The following is a 13,648-nucleotide window of genomic DNA, read 5'->3' as shown; positions in this document are numbered from 1 at the left end:
ACTGCAAGGGAACAGCCCCAAGGGTGGGTGGAACATAACCGGGTGGGTGGGAAGGGACCCCATGAGAGTAAAAGCAAGGCATGGCATACATGCATGAGCAGGTTAAGGCATATGCAGAGGGGTAGGCAATGTAGACGCGCAGGGACGCGTCCCCACACTTAAGACCTTAACGGATAGGGTTAACCGAGCAACAGGGACCTAGGACCACGCCACGGATCATCCACTAACGTCCCCACACTTAAAACATGACTGTCACGAAGAAACCAAAGTGGGAGGGTTAGAAAAACTTGGCCCATTTTGTCAAGAATCAAGGTTGAGTGTCGATGGCACGTCCAGTGTGGTTGTCGGCGCTGGAGGGACCAAGGCATCTTCTCAGCACACGTCCGTCATGGCAGGGACCACGCGGCAGCACCCAGGAAGGTGACTGGTTGAAGGAATCACAGAAAATTTGTCGATGATGATAAGGGATATTGCACTCAACTCGCAGTCACGCAAATGAAATGAAAGAACAGTCACTCGCCCCATGACTAATATCACTCGAGGAATAATGATTGAAACCCATATCTCATACCCGGTTGAGGAATCAACAAGGGGGAATGGTGCAGAAGGAGTATGCCAGGGTGCACAGTTGATGGTGCAGTAGTGCGTCCAACCCGTCTGGCATAAGTGCAAGGAGGAAGGCAAGGGAGCCTTATGGTGCAGTGTACAGAACAGGATGACGTGTCTTGTGTTGACGGTAAAGACCCATCCCGTGGGTGCACAGGGAAAGTGGAACATACCTGACTCCAAGTGTCGTAACATCCCTCAATCTCACCTCTCGGTAATTGATTGAAGAAACTCCAGTCACACTCATCCCACCCTCTGTCTCACTCTCTGTTGATAGATATAAGAGGGCAGTCTTTTCGTGAAACCTGTTGATGTAATCCTCACGGTCACTTATGCAAAGATTGTATGCCTTGTGCGCATTTGATGGTGCAACAGTGTATTCCGCCTTGTGCCGGTATACGGTGCGAGAAGGAAGGCCAGGGAGCCTTATAGTGCAGTGCACAGAACAAATTGTGCTTTGTGCATTGAGAGGCCCATCCCGTGGGTACAACACTTCATTCACACTTCTCACCTCTCATTTGATTTGAAGGGAAAAGACTGGTCTCTCGCTCCACCCTCTGTCTCACATTCTATCGATAATTATAGAGGGCAACCATACTCACTTCCCCATCCGGTTAGGATGAAAGCTCACATCACTCGATTGTTTGTCGATGAGGATCGCGTCATCAGTTGTTGAAGAGGCGTACCCAGGGAGGTAGCCATCAAATCGAACGTTGTTTTGAATAGGACATGTCATCTGCTAGAGGACAGTTAGGCACTTTGTAGAGAGACCCAAGACACAGCGTACCAAGGGAGGCAGCTTCGGAATTGGATCCTAGAAATATCAATTAATGAATCCACTTTCTGGACTGCTGGGTGTTACCACCTTTTCCACAGCCAGCTTCCTGCCCAAGGGTGTTTACCACCTTTTCTTGGAACGAGGCCTGCTATGACAGGGAATTTCTTCCTTTTCTCTCATAACAGATTTGTTTGTTTGTTTTCTTTTTTTTCTTCTTCTTTTTTTTTTTCGAATTGAGCAAGGGAATAGTAGAAAGACCATTTGTCAGAACCCACCTCACCACTGTTGCTGGTGGAAAATAGAGGATAAGAGATCAAGGCTGGAGGGTGGAGTTGAGGGGACAGAGGGTTGCGTCCACTTCATCAGGAGTGACTGAAGAACGGCTATCAGAAGTAGTATCATAAGAAGGACAGTGCCGCGCCAACGAGGGAAAGGATCAAGTATCCGTAATTGTCAAGATCCCCAAGGAGGGAAGTACTTCTTCAGGCGATATCCATTGATCAGAAAGGGATCATCAGAGGCATCAACGGTCTGTACTTGGACAGAGCCATTAGGGTTGACGGCAAGTACCTTATAGGGGCCCATCCACCGCTGCTGGAGCTTGCCAGGAAACTTGCCAAATCGTGAATCATAGGCTAGGACCAAATCACCTTCTTTGAACTCCTTGTGCTTGATGAAGCTATCATGGTAAGCCTTGCGTCGAACTTGCGTGGCTTCCATGCACTGTAGAGCCATCCTACGAATTTCGTCCAAACATTCCAAGTGCAGGAGATGGCGTTGCAGTGAATCATCATCCCCCAAATGCTCTTTGATGGCCACTCTCAAAGAGGGTAATTCCAATTCAACAGGGAAAACAGCTTCTGTACCATACACCAGCTGGAAAGGTGTCTGTCCTGTTACTACTTTATGGGAGGTTCTGTACGCCCAGAGGGCCTCTGTAAGTCGATCGTCCCAATCACGACGATGTGCGGCAATCGTTCTTGTCATAATCGAGCAGAGGATGCGATTGCTGACTTTGACTTGGCCGTTGGCTCTGGGGTAATAGGGAGTGGACTTACGATGGCGAATCTTATACAACTCTGTCAACTCTTCCATGACTTTATTAAGGAAATGAGTGCCTCTATCACTTATCAGCTCTAAGGGACTGCCAAAACGGGTGATGATATTCTCATACATGAACAGGGCCACACTGTTACCATCGTCCCGCTTTAGGGCTTTAGCTTCACACCACTTTGTGACATAATCCGTACATACGAGGATGTATCGGTTCTGTTTCCTTCTTGTAGGAGGATCGATCGGACCTACGAAGTCGATGCCCCACTTCTCAAACGGCTTCAAAGGAAGGATAGGTTGCAGTGGCATGGCACTTGTCTTGGTGGGTTTCCCCATTCTTTGACAAGCATCACATCTTTTACAGTAATCATAGGCATCCTTGTGGATGGTAGGCCACCAATATCCTGCTAGCAGAGCCTTCCTGGCTGTAGCTTCTCCTGCAAAGTGACCTCCACATGGCTCGTCGTGGCAAGCCTTCAGAACAATCCCAATCTCATCTCCTGCAACACATCTTCTGAGCACTTCATCTTTGCCTTTCTTGTACAGTGCACCGCCTAACAGGATGTAGGGGGCTGATTCTAGCATAAGCTTCTTCCTTTCTCGACTAGAGATATCAGGAGGATACTGTTGGGTTGCCAGCAAATTGGCAATGTCTGCATACCAGGGGGTTACAGTTTCTACCAAGAATAGGGAAGCATCAGGGAGGTCTGGATCATCCTGCTCCTCGTCTGCAGTTTGTGGGATACGCGACAGATGATCAGCCAGAACATGGGAATGACCAGGCTTAGTAATCACCTCAAAGTCGAACTCCTGGAATAAAAGGAGCCATCTCATCATTCGTCCTTTCACATCCGCTTTGTTCATCAAGAAGGACAGGGCCTCATGATCCACATAAAATTTAAAGTGGGTGGATAGGAGGTAATGGCAAAACTTTTCCAAGGCAAGCACCATTGCCAAGCACTCCAGCTCTGTCAACTGTATAGTTCTGTTCCCTATCAGTGACTTTTCGGCTTGCGTAATAGATTGGTTGATCCAACTTCGAGGAGCCCTTTTGGTAGAGGACAGCACCTAAACCTTCAATTGATGTATCCGTGTGTACATGGAACTCTTTCGTCCAATCAGGAGGTTGCAGAATGGGTGCCTCAATCAGACACTGCTTCAGAGTGTGGAAGGCTCTGTCACATTCTTCCGTCCAAGTAAACTCTGCATCTTTCCTCAGAAGCTTGTGCAAGGAAGTTGCCTTTGTCGCAAAATGGGCTATAAACCGTCTGTAGTAACCCACATGGCCTAGAAATCCCCTCAACTGTTTGAGGTTGGTGGGTGCTGCCAGAGCTGCGATCTTTTCAATCTTTGCAGGGTCTGTTGATATCCCTTGTGCAGAGACAATGTGGCCCAACAGAACTCCAGAAGAGACCCCAAAGATGCATTTGTCGGGGTTGAGGGAAATCCCATACTCCTGGCATCGGTTAAAGCATTGTTCCAGGTGTTCCCAGTGTTCATGGATCAAACTATAGACATAGAAGTCATCCAAATATACCTCAATAAAGTCGTGCAGATGATTTTGAAATGCAGCCATCATGACTCGCTGGAAAGTAGCAGGGGCATTGCAGAGCCCAAATGGCATCACTCGGTAAGCGTAGGTCCCCCATTCTGTGGTGAAGGTTGTTTTGGATTGGTCTTCTTCTGCGATTTGGACTTGGTTGTATTCGCTGAATCCATCCAGAAGAGAATAAAGCTCATGTCCTGCCACTGTGTCCAACAGTTGGTCTGTAAAAGGGATAGGAAAGTGATCCTTCTTTGTCTTGGAATTAAGCTTTCGGAAATCCACACATATTCGCAATTTGCCATTCTTCTTGGGTACAACCACGATGGGTGAAACCCATTCACTATTTGCCACTGGATAGATGAACTCGGCTTCTAGAAGCTTCAGCAGCTTCGCTTTCACCAATGTGGAATAATTCGGGTTCATTCGCCTCTGTCGTTGCCGTACTGGCTTGGCATCAGGCTCCAAGTCAATATGATGTTGACATATTGTGGGATCAATCCCCTTTAGGTCTTTGTAGGACCACGCAAACACGTCTAAATTTTCTTTTAACAAGTTGTACAAGGTTGACAACTCCTCTTCTGGAAGGCTGCTACCCACCTTCAAGTGGCGTTCAGTGCCTTCTGCATCCACAAAGGTTAACTGCCTTTCACCTTCTACTTCACGGATAAAGGTCCCGCGGACTACTTCTGGGTACAGATCCGACTCCTTTAAGGGAGTGGTGTCCTCTTCTGATGTCCCAGTAGAACCAACTTCTTCTTTTGGTGGAGACTTAGGTTGCTCCTTAAGATGTTGAAATGGGATTAGAGCCGTTTCGGGTTTGGTTTCAAGATTAATTACCTCTTGGCTTGAAGACTCATCTTCTGATGACGCATCTAGGAACGTCACATAACAAGGACCCTCTGATTTCTATTGGGTTTGTGGGACTGGTGCTTGTTGGCACGGTGCATCATCATCATCTTTCTTCGGCAAGGATGGGTTAGGACGGCATGAGCCTTTGCTAAAAGACGGCTTGTTCTTCTTAATCCATTCCTTATAAAGGTTTTGCATATAAGAAGATCCATTTACTAGACCAAATGGTACCATCACCATTCTGTCCCATAGCATGAGCTCGTCTGTTTCTGATGCTTCTGGAACTTCTTCTTCAAATGTATCCTCTTCAGGTGGGATAGACTCTTCCGTTTCACTTTCATAGCCTTCTTCGTCCATATCATATTCATCCTCTTCTGTCTCTGTCTCTGCTTCTGTCTCTATCTCTGCTTTTGCTTCTGCTTCTGTAGGAGCTCTGTAACAGAAGAACAGATTCTCTGTTTCCTCTCCTGTCTCTGTCTCTGTCTCTGCTATGGCCATATAACAGGGAGAGCAGTACATCCATGCTTCTATCTCACTGTCAGAAGTGATTTCAGAAGTCATTCCTGGTTCAGGCAGGAAGTATTCACCCATTGATAATGGCTTTGCATCTTTTGGAAGTCGGCTTACAGTATCCACTGTTAAGGAATGTGCCACTGTTTTCTTGGGAAGGATCTGTTTGACAGCATCTTTGTCTGCTGATGTTTCATCTGTAGCCTCATTAGAGGAGTCAGAAGATAATTTCAAGGAGGTGGATCCATGTCCTTTTTGAGAACCATACAGTTTCAGCACCACTTTGTTGGGTCCTCTACCCAAGGTCAAAGTTCCTTTGAACCAATCCATCCTTGCTCGGGCTTCAAAAAGCCATGGTCTGCCCAGTAACAGAGGATAGGATGTTTCATAAGAGTTTGGCTTCACCACCAGATAGGTTAGACAATAATCCTTTCCAGCCACTGTAGTCTTCACATATGGGAGAATGCCCAAAGGCTTGATTCTACTCTGATCCGCCAGTCTGATGAGCCATTGGGTGGGTTGCACACCTTGTAGGCCTAAATCCTTCATTGTAACATCCGTCATAATGTTTACTGATGAGCCTCCATCAATCAGTGCATTTGCAATGAAGTAGCCTTCTATCCAAACGCCAGTCTCTGGGGTACCCGGATCTAGAAAGGCGTCAGCTACATCCACTTCTTTTACAGGCTCTGGAGCCTTGTTGGACTTTGTTGCTATTGAGGGAGCAATCCTTAAGCCACGTCTTCTTGTCAGTATACTTTTGAACCTTTTCCAGCAACTGGGAGAAAACATCAATAATTGTCGGAATGTGAGGTTGGGTCTAAAGGTATCTAGATCTCTAACTAGATCGTATTCCTTAATAGGATCCACTGGCTTCTCTAACCGGTTAGGAAATGGGGCAACACCCATTTTCATTTTCCCTCTTTCTTCCAACAGAGGAATTACAGGAACTTCTTCTGCCACTTGTGACACTTCTTCCTCTTCTGTCTCCTGGACCTCTGGTCCTGTCTCTGCGACTGTCTCTATAACTCTCTGTGGCACTGTAGGGCTCTGTACGGCACTGTTAGGCTCTGTTCTGTTCTGTTCTTCTGGTGGAAGATTGAACTTCACTGTTCTGGCAGGTGGGTTATTTTCTTTCTGGATAGGTGGTTCCTTCTGCTTTGCACGCATGATGGCAGCAACTTCCAATTCCACCAAATTGGAGGTAGGCTCTTGGGCCTTGGATGGACTATCAGTAGCAGTGTTTTACACTGGGACTGGGCTTGGACAGTCTTTTGCAGTGTGGCCTTCTCCTTTGCATCGACTACATAAGGGCTTGTAATCCACTGACCTTCGAGGATTTGGACAATTTGGTGAGATGTGTCCCTTTTCTCCGCATCTGTAACATTCCACTTCTGATCTCTGACCACCGCCAGACTGTCTTCCTCTGTAATTTTGGGAAGGAAATCTTCTGGGTCCGAAATTTGGACCAAACTCTCTAGGCTTGGGTCCAATATCTTGTGTTGTCATTTTGGATTCCAGCAAGTTAAATCTTGTGTCTTCTTCCTTCCTTCTCCTATCATGCATCTCCTTCAAAGAGCAAATGTCCTCGGTATGGTTCTTCCGCAAACAGTAGGAACAGAAGGCTCCAGGGATGGTTGGTTTTCGTGTACATTCAGTTGCTAAATGGCCTGCTTGATGACACTTACCACACCAAGTGTTTGACCGCATCACATCTCTTCCTACTCCTGCAACATTGGATATGCTAGCAGTATTCACTTTCAACGTCTATAGTTGCTCTGTAATCACATCCATCAACGCCTTTTTTATGTTTGCAACTGAGTTGGATAAATAATCCTTCAAGCTTTCTCCTCCAGACGTACTGGCAGGAGGGTTTTGAGGAGTTTTTGTAATCACTGCATAAACGGGTTGGGCTGGTACAGAGGGGTCTCTGTTCTGGTTCTGATTCAGAGCTTCTATTTGAACTGTTGGCTGTTGGCTCCAGTTGGTAGGATTCCACTGTTGCTGCTGATTTGACATTGAGGAAATTGGTTGGGACCATTGTTGTTGTGGCTGAACCATCATTTGAGGCATGGATTGTGGCCATTGTGGATTTGGTGCACTGTACTTTGATACCGGGGACATCTGTTGGTAGGGGTAGGGAACAGTCCCTGGGACTGCATTTGGTGGGTACATCATTCCTGGCATCAGAGGAGGTAGGACTCCTCTTCCTGTATTCATCGCTAATCTAGCTTCCACTTCATCGTATAGTCTTGCACCTTCTGTTGCAGCTTGCAGGGTGGCTAGTCTTTGCAGCTCCACAAACTTACGGACTTCTGGTTGTAATCCTCTGAGAAACACCCCCTTCTGAATGCCATCATCTAGATTATGGTTAGTCCATCTCTTCAGGATGGATTCCATTCGTGAGACATAAGCTTCTACTCTTTCTCCAGAGGACTGACTTAGATTCATGAATTCCTCTCACATCCGCTCTTCAAAACCTTCACGCCTGAATTTAGTGAGGAAGGCCAACTTCAGATCGTCCCATGTGCCAAAAGTTCCTGCTGCTTGTCTCTCATACCATTGAAACGCCGCGCCCTTGAAAGTGGCGGGGAATATTGCTAACCAATGCTCAGGGGTTCTAGCATTGTTAGCCACACACGCTACCATAAACTGTGCTACATGAAGATCGGGGTCTTCATTGTACTCTCCCTTAAAAACTGGCAATGGGACTACATTCGCTGGCCTGTCATCAATATTTCCAGGACGGATCTGGCTTGGAAGTGGACCTCCAGCAGGAGGAAGGGCTTGATGTGCCATTGGGACTTCTGTAAAGAGTTCCGCAAGGGCGTCAAAGGCGGCTTCTGCTGCTAGCTCGTTCTCAGTTTTGATTTTTACTTTCTCTCTTCTCACATACCTCTGGACTTGTTCTAACGCTTGCCTCTTTATTGCGTCATTCATCAGGGGTGTGGCTCCACTAGGTTGTTAGTGCTCCACAGAGGGTTAACAGAAGGCTTTAGTCTCTGGAGGACTCTCTTGCCAACATTTCTTCTACTTCTTTCTTTTCAATGTCCCTGAATTCTGCTTTCATGCCACTGCACAGGGAAAGGTATTCGGTTCGGAAGGTGTCAAAATGCATACGTCTGAGCATTGTGGTGGTGCCATCATCATAGTAATGCTAGCTTCTGATGGTTTCAATAGTGTATGTTGTGAAAAACACTCTGTCTACCAACTTCCAGTGGGTTGCTAATTGAACAAACACAAGATTATCAGTACACCAAGCATCCCATGTATCTTGCTGTTGAGCATCCACGAACAAATTCCAACTCTTTTCCTTCTTGTCTTTGTGAACCTCTACAGACCAAGACTCTTGAAGCTTCTTCACAATCTCCCACTTGATGTTGTCTGGAAACTTCTCAATGAATGCCAAATCTTCCATGGATGGTCATTCTCTCTGTTTCTGCTCTTCAGTTTATTCCCAAACAGTTTGCCACCAAGATGCAAGTTTCTGCTGCTTCAACAGGAAGAGGAAACTGTCCACCACATAGAGCATGCATCATGATGGTGATGTGTTTCCGCCATTGTGGGATGAACTTCTTGTGGAAAGTGGCTTTGATTATGAGAAATTCCAACTCTTCAGTGGTAGAAATAACTTTACAAACATCCATTGAATTCTTCTATTCTTGGCAATGCCATTTCCTTCATTTTCAGCCTCTTCTGGTGCTTGTTGATGGCAAGTTTCCCCGGCTGCGCACTAAAAACATGGAGCCCCAAGAGGAACACCAAGGAAAAGGGAATTCTCTTGCAAGAAAATCTATCTTGTAACATCAATAAGCTTGTTTATCATGTTTCATATGATCACAATGAAGAAAAGAACACCAGGCACAACAAATCTTCATACAGCATCATGTAGATCTCCCACAGTTTTTAATAGAATCAACCATATTTTTCAATATCTTCACAAAATCCATCAATAGAACAAAGAAAGAAAAGGAATACACCATCTTTTAATGGAAATAAATCACATAGTATTCATCTTCAATATCTTCATAGTCTTCTCTCTCAATCTCTCATGTACAATCACTCTGTTTGAGTAGAATTGGCTATCTCTGACCCTCTCTCTCTCTCTCTCTATCAATAATACATCATATCCTCACTACAATCTCTCAAAATCACACTCAATAATCCTTCTTAGGTCGTGGATACCCCTCCCAAGAGGTATGTCTGATATGAAGGGTCACCAGAGCCACTACAGTGTCCTTTCATAGCTCACTACTGTCACTTCACTCTAGTCTTCTCTTGAGCCTTCAGCAGCTACTTCTTCCACTTCTTTCAGCTATTTTGCACTTGTATTCACCTCTTTGAAAGGCTAGAAAACTTTCCCAAGCTACACTCTCATCCATCAGAACACATACAGAAGCATACAGAACAGTCTACAGAACAGTACCAGAACAGCTACAGTACAGAACAGAACATAACAGAATAGAGATAGAGGCTCTACAGAAGACCTACAGAAGGTTACAGAAGGTCATCAAAACCACATAACTCACGTTCAAACCATTCCAAACTCTCAAAAACTATTCAATAAGCTTTCACAATATCTCAATCTTCATCAATCAATACTCCATCCCTCCTTACAGAAGACAATCAGAACAAAACAGACCAAAACAGAGCAAAATAGAACAAAACAGAAGGTATACAGAACCTATCAGAACCTATCAGAACATCACAGAACCACCAATAATCATCATGAACTTCCAAAACCCAATCATTATCATCCAAAACACTCTCAAACCACTTCCAAATCAATCAATCATCTCATAAAATCAACCATTCAGCTCTCAAAAACAACAAAAATCAGCCAAAAAACAAGTCATTTCAACACTCAACATTTTGTGAGATCTTCTTGCGCCAAAACAAATGTAGTGCATTGAAGAGAACAATTGAAAACCAGGGCATGTCTAAACAAATTGTGAGATATCTCTATACATGCCAATAGCACTCTTTGATCTTCTTGTAGGTCGCCCAAACACCTCAATGCCCAACCCAAAGACTTTCATGGAATTCTTTCATGATCCACACCTGTGAAGCTCTATCACAAACAACTCTCAATGGCTGTCCTCCTTGGTTTGGTGAATGCTTCCAAAGTATCCCACTTCACAAGAAGAAACCATAAGCTTTTCTTCTAATCTTCTTGAAGTCTGCATTAGTCCATCCATCCTTTCTAGACATAGTACTCAAATATCGTCCAATCTGTAAATACTCTCATGAATACAAAGTCTCATCAAAGCTTTCCAAAGCAGATTCATGACAAATAAGATCAGCATGCATGGCCGAAAGATTAGCCACATCATCAGCATCATTAATGCAAGAAAAATCCATATCATCATACCTTTCTCGTGAAACCATATTAGCTACTAGGTTGTCTTTACCTGCTATGTGCCTGAACTTAGGATTCATGGATTTTATGTACCCAATCCACCTAAGCATGGCAATATCTGGAGTAGAACAACTTGTGATCATAGCTAGATGAGTGCTTGAACTTAGGATTCATGGATTTTATGTACCCAATCCACCTAAGTATGGTAGTATTTGGAGTAGAACAACTTGTGATCATAGCTATAAGAGTCAAATAATCAGTCTCAACCACCACAACAGCACCAATGAAGTACCCTCTATCATTCTCAAGAGCCGTGACAACTCCCAAGAGCTCTCTTTTAACTTGTGGATACCTTCGTTGCCATTCATTTAGGACTTTTTCCCCAAACAAAATAGCATACCTATTCCTATCTGCATCATCTTCCAGCGCCGATATGACTAGTATCAACAGTAAGAACAATAGGTCTCCCACACTCGTAATCTGCCTTTCCAAAAGTCATAGCAACTCTTAATAATTTCTTCAATTTCTGCATGGCTTTAGTGTGTTTTATCTCACAAGGAAAACGTTTCCCTTTCCTCAAGAGCTAGTAGAGATCATCTAAAATATGAGCAAAATGAGGAATCCAAAATTAGATAAAACACACAAGCTCCAAGAAACCTACAACCATTCGAAGTAGAAGAGAAAGTTTCCGCAATCTTTTCTATGGCATCAACCTTCGCAAGAGAAGGCTTCCTGCCATAATATCCACATATATGACCAATAATCAAAACTTATTTGGCTGAAAATTTTGACTTCAACCCTGACAAGGTCGAATTCACTTCCTCCAGTCTGCAAAGAATCTTCTCAACATCTCTAATATGTGAAGCCACAAAGAACCTGCATCCATGGTCGTCTAAAGAATCATCTTTTCCTTCTTCCAAGCAACCCTTGATATGTAAATAATCAATGAAAGACATAGTAAGCTTATGAATAAAATCTCATAGAACCCTGTTAGTCCCATTCATCATATGATCAACCATATTAGTAGCTCCTTGTGGAAGCAGACACATTCAGACAAGGCCTAAAGGTGTCTTCATTGTAGTCAAATCTATGCTCTCAAGGGCAAGCTAGAACTGATCATATCCGAAATAAAGATCATCGAGTGAATAGATATCATGTCTAGCAAAAGCTTCAGTGAATTCATTCACAATAGGTCCTACACCAACATTTCCAATAGTTTTTCACCAACATTTCGAATAGTGACCTTGTTTATTGGCTGTAGATTATGTATGAATTTGAGTGTCCCATTCTTCTTAAGAACTGTGACATCTTTTGGAATATGGAGCTGAAGATGGTTCTAGAATCCCCATCCTGATTGGCTCATTCAAAAGCTCTACCAATTCAAGTAAGTGAGCCCTCAACACAGGAATAGGCCATAGATTCCAAGGGACATGCGGTGTCGTATTGCTGCGCATTCGAGGTGTGAAAACCACCCAAAAGTTGTGCGTGAGATTTGTTACTTTGTACATACTTTGATGTAGACGTTGTGCTTTGCTTTGCTTGAACATTTTACTTTCAGTTGGTTCATGTTCAATTTTATAGAAGAGACAAGCGCTGTTTGGGATTGAATCTGATATTTGGTATAAACAAATTAGAAGGAGAATGGGTTCTAGATCTGCAATGAGTATGGTTTTTCCGAGCTTCACAAGTTGTTTGCTTATGCTGAAGATGCAAATGGTATCGACAAGGGAGTTTAAGAAGACCAGTGAATTTTCAGATGAACATGAGGCTCATGTGTTGCCCTTGAGCATGGAACCACTGCTTGCCAAAATCCATTAGCACTATTGCTCATATACTCAGCTGAGCGGACTTTACAGATCAAAAAAGTTTGTAAACTCTTAAAGCTAACCTTTGGCATGCATTCAATATGCTTACACACACAGACTTCTGTTCTGCATCAAATTGAAGGGTTAAGCTCATGTGATGCTGAAATTGTGATTGCAACACCTGAACAACTAGATTTGAAGGCAGTTTCGATTTCAAATGTCTCTTTCATGGTCATGGGATGTTTTCTTCCGAGTGGGAACACTTTCGATTGAGGTTCTTTGGCATTACAGCCCGTGGCTACTTTGGGGCTACTTTTCCTTGGTGCTTTTCTGGTTCTGGGAGGGAAGCTAATTTGAGGTGAAACAAAAGGGAAAAAGAAAACACGAAAGAAGGAGGCTAAAGAGGGGATTTTCAAAAGCTAAAGAGGGAGGGAAAAGCAAAAAAGGGAGAGTCCGAAAAAAAAAGAGACGAGGACTGAAACAGAGGAAGAAAATGGACGGTACACTGCGGCTGGACAGGGGAGTATTGCGCTGGAAATGGGGAATAAGAGGAGGAAGGCATCGACAATAGAGAACAGGGGATTTCATGGATCCTTCGTGTTTTTCAACATCGAAGGTACACTGCGCTGGACAAGGAGGAGCTGATATGGGGAAGAGCTTTATCGATAGGAGAGGATCAACGGGAGTTGGAGGGTTTGAATCATGAGAATTGAGGAAGGCGTCAGAGAAAAGAAGGACAGGGCCAACCGAGAGGAGGAAAAACCAGGGTGGATCTCTGCTTATGGAATGCTTATTGGACTGTTTCATAAACTGTGATGGTCAAAGAGAAAACGAAGCTTTGGAGGTGGATTGTTCTGCAAATTCTAAGTCAATGAAAAGCACGCCTATCAATTCCTTATTTACTAGTTCAGTGGAATCATGTTTTGGAGGGGAAAGAGGAAGGATGACAGAGTTGAAGGAGGAAAACCTGTAGCAAAAGAAATGGCGGAAAATGTTAACGGAAAGAAGACAGCAATAAAAGACGAATGTGGGATGATGAAACATTGGAAGAAGAACCGGCAAAGCTCTACAAGTGCAGAAGAAGGGAGGAACGTGGTTTGCAATATGCTGACGGAATCACTACATCACGGAGAGAGAACCTG

The sequence above is a fragment of the Lygodium microphyllum genome, chromosome 9 (assembly GCF_053477565.2).
Source record: "Lygodium microphyllum isolate KBCC chromosome 9, Lygodium_microphyllum_v1.1.10, whole genome shotgun sequence".
In the NCBI taxonomy this organism is placed as follows: Eukaryota; Viridiplantae; Streptophyta; class Polypodiopsida; order Schizaeales; family Lygodiaceae; genus Lygodium; species Lygodium microphyllum.
This window is presented reverse-complemented; position numbering follows the sequence as displayed.